We start from the raw sequence: 7,494 nt of genomic DNA, 5'->3' as shown, positions 1-7,494 counted from the left end.
AAGAAGTGTATACAAGTATCGATATAGGAATTGATGGAATAAACGCGAACTTACGAATAGAATTGTCAATTGATATAGTTGGAGCTGTGGGCTGTTTTTCTTGTTGTAAATATATGATATAAAGCCTAGATTTGTGATAAATGATGTCCTTATCATATTGAGAAAATTTTTAAGGTTAAGAAGAAAACATACGAAAAGGTGCCATGGAGTATAAGGATTGTAATTCGAGCTTGTCGCTCGTTATAGAGTATTATGAAATTGTTATGGACATGCATGTTGTGTTTTTGGGATCTATTTGTTGTTGGGTTGATATACCAAATTGGGAGATGCTAATGATATAGAGGAGATGCTGCCCGTTTCGTTTTAGAATTAAGTCATCAACTAATATATATGATATGCGAAAGCCTTCTTAAGTCACGTGCGTATTCTTACGATTATAGGTTTATCATATTAATTGTGGAAGTTCTTGGCTGGACTGAGCTCTTGAACGACGTAAGGTATGTAAAGCTGTCCTTTCTTTCTTTTGGCATGTTCTAGATGTAAGTGATGAATGACATGAGCATTGGGGTAATTCCATTCATAAGTTCCGAATATGATTCATGATTCTTATTCACTTCTTGATGTTAGAGCTTTTAAAGTAGTTAAGCCACTGCCCTCGAGCTTTCTATATGTTGTATAGTATAATCATATGTATAAGTCTCTATTCCTAAAGGCTCTATAATGACTAATGTCCTTAACTTTCATAAGCTGTCTCGTATTGATTTGATACCTGTCTATGATCCCTGAGACATTATTTAATATAGTTCATAATGATATTCAAAGAGCCGCTAGGATGGCTAATGTTCTTGATTTCCAGAAAATATTTTATTATGTCTTGATACGTGTATATAATCCTTGAGGCTCTATTTTAATATAATCCACAGCGACATTTGAAAGGTATTTGATATAACTATTGTCTTGGTTTTCAAATGATGATTCGTTTTGATTATTCTATTAAGTCTCAGATATGATTTAATTTGCATATGGTTTCTCACTACTCTGCTCGTGCATGCCTCAATACATCTTTCACTGAGTCCCAGGCCAGGACATGTTTTCGTGCACAGATCCACTACATTATTCACCGAGTCCCTCACTAGAGGGCCGGGACACGTTATATATATGTATATGATGATATGATGACATGATGATATGGGGATGGCGGCCAGGATGGCACATGATGATCTTATTCACCGAGTCCCTCACTAGAGGGCCGGGACACGTTATATATATACATGATGATGATATGATTTTATTTACCGAGTCCCTCACTAGAGGGCCGGGACACGTTATAGATATGCATATGAACAGGATGATACTCTAATGGTGACATTAAGTTTCATAACGAGTTAAGTCTGATATTGACACCATGATTTATGATTCAAAGGTAAGCCTCGTGGTTTTCTGGTTATTGTACTGGTTTTCTGTACTCCTCACTTCAGTATGATCCTGTTTATTGTATTTATGCTTTACATGCTCAGTACATATTCCGTACTGACCCCCTTTCTTCGGGGGGCTGCGTTCATGCCCGCAGGTACAGATGCTCACGTTGGTAACCCGCCAGCTTAGGAGTCCTATTCAGCTATCTTGGAGAGCTCCCTTGTTCCGGAGCCTAGATTTTGGTACAGAATCTCTTGTGGCGTATATGTATTTTATCCAGGGGTACGGCAGGGCCCTGTCCCTTCATATGATATTGTTGTTACTCTTAGAGGTCTGTAGACATATGTGTGGGTTGTGTATGGGTTCTATTCAGCCGTGTCTATACGATGTGCTGTGGTATGATGTTCGTCTCTAGTAGCAGCCTTGTCGGCTTGCATACGATATTGATATGTGATGGCAGCCTTGTCGGCTTGCATATTATTTCATGATATGATTAGTCGTGACTCCTCGGGAGATAGGTTGCCTTGATATATGTATGCGATGTCCTGAGATAACGTGATGTTCTCGCAAGTTTCCAGATTATGTTTAGTTTCAGTTTGATTATGTCTAACAGATATGTATACGAGTGCCCAGCTCGGGCACCAGTCACAGCCTACGGGGTTGGGTCGTGACATCTTGATTCCACGGTCTCCTTATCATTTGTCTAAACACGACAACTCGGCGAACACACCCTTTACTGAAGGACCAAGACCATAGATGCCCAATATCTTAAGTCTCCACTCGTCACAAGTAACCTTGCTTTCTGATCTAAAACTGATAACCACTTTCCTGAAAGAACCCACAAAACCACTAGTTCTTACTCCACCAATACCATATTGCCACGTCGAAGACCAACTTAACTTTTCACGACCGAATATGAAATCCGCTCTCGTACAACTTGCTACCTTATCCCGACGAGAACGTCAGATACCAATTCTTTCCTTCCTAATAGCGGAGATTGTTCTATCCAAATCCTCTTCCTTATGCCTCTGTCCCATAACAAAAAAAGTACTCTTACCAATATACGCTAAGAGATCTTACTTCGCTACAAGTTTTCCACAAAAATCGTCCTTCATATCTTTATTATCAACTTCTCTTCTTCATTACACGCAGTCACTATCCTTTTGCCAAATCCGATGGTCCTTACCAAACTTACACTCGTCCCCGCATATCGACATCTAACACACTGCCTCCTCTAAATCCTTGACCAACCATTGGTACACCCATGCCACACAAACTATCATAATATTTTGACGATGTTGAAACTTTTCCCAAACCAATCATACCTCGAACAAATCATTCTTGTTAAGCCAGAAATGCACTTCTGCGACTTTCGAGCAACCCAATGCTGAAAACATGGAGATCATGTGACCTTCTGTACCATCTCTCCCATTTCTCAAGAAAACTCCCTGTCACGACCCAAACCGGAGGGCCATGACGGGCACCCGGGCCCTACCTTCCGAGCACCGCTAAACAGGCTTTCCTATCATGATCATAAGCAAGAGTGGACCTCAAGGGTCGCCAGATGAAAATCAGCTAACTCATATGAGAAATATGCTGAAAAAGGAATGAGCCCACGAAGATAGACTATACAACTATGCTGGAGAAAGAACTGTGCAAGCCGACAAGGCCATCGTGAAATACTATGCAGCAAAAGTATAGGCCGAAGGGCCATACAACGTCTAACTATACCATAACTGTCTACAACATTCTATTGAAGTATATGACGTAACAAGGTTGGGACAGGGCCCCGCCATACCCATATGCATATCAAAAATATCATACTAAGACTAGACTGCAACCCCGGAACAAGAGGAGTGCTCCAATAACAACTGAATGGCAACCTACAGGGCAATCGTCAACCTGTCTACCTGAACCTACGGGCATAAAATACAGCGCCCCCAGAAAGAAGGACGTCAGTACGGACAAAATACTGAGTATGTAAGGCATGAAAGTAACATGAAAGAGACATAAAAGTACATAGGATAAAATAAATGCAACCTGTATGTCTGAACTGCAGTTGTGGGCCAATGATATACATAAATATTGTGTATGCATGCGTAAGGGTCATACATATGCGTATATAACGCCTGTCAAGCCTCTGTGGGCATCCTATCGTATCATATTTACTTCTATGGGCATCATCATCAATATCATCATATGACCAGCTGATCAGGTGGTAATGCTTATATAATGCCGTCACCTTCCCCATACCCCATACACATATATAATACATAATATACACGTATATAATGCCTGAGGGATCATAGGTCTGTACATGTATATATATAATGCAATGCATGAATAAGTTAAAAGTACATCCTGAATCTGTCAGAGTGACGTAAGGTCATTACCCCTACGAATATCAATGAGTTAGCATTTCCATCAACAAGTGACTCTATGAATCATATAGAATTTGAAGAAGACCTTACTCGGAATAACATTCTAGAACATGAATCAACATGGAACATCCCTACCTACTAAGAGTAGAATTCATTATGGAGTAGCGTTGCGTTTACGCTTCGTGTACAAGGATCATGCCAAAAGAAAGAAAGTTAGCCTTAACATACCTCAAGTCATCCAAGCAATCCAACAATGAGCTTATCACATCTAGAGTGCCAATCCTATAATAGAGGAATACATACACAACTTAGATGGCGCTAGTATTTCACGTATATCAATGATAACTCGATTCTAAAGTGAAACGAGTAGCATTCCCCTATTTCTTAATCATCACCACAAAGCTCATAACCAACAATCAACATAACCACCTCATATGATCTTCTTTAACCTCATATCCACAATATTTAAAGATATACAATTGAGCAGCCCGATATACGCTTGTATACAACACTTATACACTTCCTTCTTCCAAATACACCAAGTATAACAGCCTCAACACATTCTCAACATCAACTATCATCCCCCATAATAAGATATTTCCTCAAAACACACTAACAATCAAAGCTCAAGTTAGATTACAACTCAAAATAACATCAAGTTCATGTTTGAACCTTTCCTCTAATTTTTCTCTTAAACCCTAGCATAACTATCACATAAACTAATAAACATAGAAATAAGATGAAATCTTACTTCAAGAGCTCAATAACACTTCAATTCCAAGTTTACTTCTTCTTGAAGTATCCTCCAAAACTTCTACAAGAAAGAGAAACAAGCTTCAACAATACTTTGAAAACCCTTAGCACTTGATTCTCACTTTGATCTTTAATATTTACTTGGGGAGTGATTGAATATGGCGGGAGCGGGTTTCTAGGGCTTATATGAACTTGGGGTTGAGTTAAAATGACTTAAAAATGAGGAGAAGTCATAATATAGGCAAAATGCACCGTATAAAAATCTGCGACCAATATACTGGCCATATAATTTTATGCGGACTGTATACATGGTCCGTATTTCTCAACCTCAAAACAGCCTTCTCTCTTAAATTTTAACATTCTTAAATATAGTCAGTATCTTAAGATACGGTCCGTATCCCAACAATACAGTCCTTATAAAATAATTTCAGAACGAAACTTTGTCTTAACATATTCTCTTTGATTCACTTATTCTCTAATCCTTCCTGTCACGACCCGACTAGGGGCCATGTCGGGTACCCAGGGCTAACCACCGAGCACCACTCATACCATTACCCATCGTACATATCAAGCGTTCATTCATTAATCTTATACTCAAATCATAGGAGAACCATTTTTCACTTGGAAACATAATTACCTTTATATACATAAGCCCTTCGGATATCAAAATAATATATATACATACGAGGAGACACCGTGAGACCATACTACCCACACATACGTATCTACGAGCCTCTACTAGAGTACTAGACATATGGACGGGACAGGACCCCGCCGTGCCCAAATTACATGTATATACACAAAAGAATAAGTCAATGGTACCTCCGGAACAATGGAGTTCTCTCAGGTCAACTAATAGCTCCTACGAGTCTGGATCACCTCCCGGTCTACCTGTGAGCATGAACACAGCGTCCAAAGGAAACAAACGTCAGTACGAACGTTGTACTGAGTATGTAAGGCATCAACAATAATAATACATCAATGAAATAAGGAAGCATCAAATGAGGAGCAACCTATGACTGACTATCAATTATATAAAAGAAATATGCATGCTGGCTTACTCCATAATCATCATCAAATAATGTATGCATATATGTATAAGCTACCCGAACATATAGGTACGGTGTGATAATCATTAGCCCGCGTCCAGGCCTCCCGCGTCGGGGTACCATCTCATGCCGCCCACTAGTGGTGTCGGCCCATGCCATATAGACATGGTGTATACGCTGCCCACCATAGCGATGTCTGCCCGGCCATATAGGCGCAATGTAATATCATCATCATGTACTCGTCATATAGTCAACATAAACTTACCATAAACTTAGCGTCATCATACATTCATCATTAAACATACATTAAAACTTGAAGGTAACCATGGCTATGTCGGGGTGGCATGAGGTCGTGAACCCCTGACTACGTTATAGAGTGATCGTAATCGTCATATCTCACCTTGAAGGGACTAACATTTTAAGGTGAGTTTACACAAGGAAAAGCATCAATGGAATCATACTTAGGATCATTAACCTCATGGACATCATATCTCACTTTAAGATTCTTTATACTTACTCATCGTCATCATTATCATCGTATTCATGACATATTTCTCATCTTTATCTCATAAGAAGCTCTTTATCAACGTTGACTCATAGTTCCCGAAATGTAAGAAAGTCATGGAGAGGTAGGGAAAATAATATCATAGGAATCATATAAGGATCATTAGCTTCGTAGGAATGTCATATCATGATATTTAGGACTTCTAGACTTAGATTCATCGTCAGTATTGTCATGCTCGTAACATATCTTTTTTTTTTATCTTGTATGAAACTCTTTATAATCGTAGACTCATAATTTCCGATATATAGGAAACTCATGGAAATATAGGAGGACTCGTGCCATAGGAGTCATGCCTTAGGAAGAAGGGACTAGCCTTACATACCTCTTTCGTTTAACAATTCCATCGCTTGATTGTTCTCCTTCAATGCTCACGTTTCTACATTCAAGAGAATTCGCATTAACATTACCTAATCGATTATATGAACGTGCTTACTAATGCTAGAGAAAATTGGGCAGCATTTCCTTTGTTTATACAACTTTCCTCATATTACATATCAACTCCCAAACATCCATAACAACATTCACAGTATTATAAGCAACAATCATCATTCATCTACATTATCCACATCTCACAATTTCACTTTAATTCCTCCATGATCATGGTCACAGTTCATTATTGCGTTTTCTTGCGTATTATGTTTACCCCATGTTCTTAATGTCATTTATAACATATTTATAATCACAATATATCAAGTATCATACGACCCGTGTCTTTTATACGGTCCATATAGTGGACCGTACAATCTACAGTATTCCTGAAAGTCGTTCTTGTCGACTCGTTTGATCCCCAATCCTTATGGAACCTTCTTAACACCTGTTTAATACCTCATTAACAATATAAGGGACATTATAGCTCTTTTCCAAAACATCATCAAGTCATCATTAATTCATTACCCGTAAATCGTTTTTTGATACATAGCATATACCTTGCCTTTCTTTACAACTTCCGTCTCCCACCTGGAATGTCTTTGAAACCTCATTTAGAGTTATCAAATGTTATTTCTTACTTATTGAAACATCGTATACTTCATGCCCCTCGTTAGTATATCCACTGTGTATCAACGAAAAATTTTCCGAGGTGTAACATTCTTCCCCCCTTTAAAAATATTTGTCCTCGAATGTTAAGCCATCGGGGATTCTACTAAAATTTCACCAGAGTTTCCCATATAATATAACACTACCATCTTGACACAACGGTCCAAAATACACTGCCACTCATGGCTATAAAATCACAACCCACAGTATGGCCATACACAACCAAAAGCATTAAAAGTAAAGTATTGTATTGCATACCTAGGGCAACATCGTTTCATCTTGAACCGCTTTTGGG

Source organism: Lycium barbarum, chromosome 6, assembly GCF_019175385.1.
Source record: "Lycium barbarum isolate Lr01 chromosome 6, ASM1917538v2, whole genome shotgun sequence".
Lineage (NCBI taxonomy): Eukaryota > Viridiplantae > Streptophyta > Magnoliopsida > Solanales > Solanaceae > Lycium > Lycium barbarum.
Note: the sequence above shows the minus strand (reverse complement) of the source record.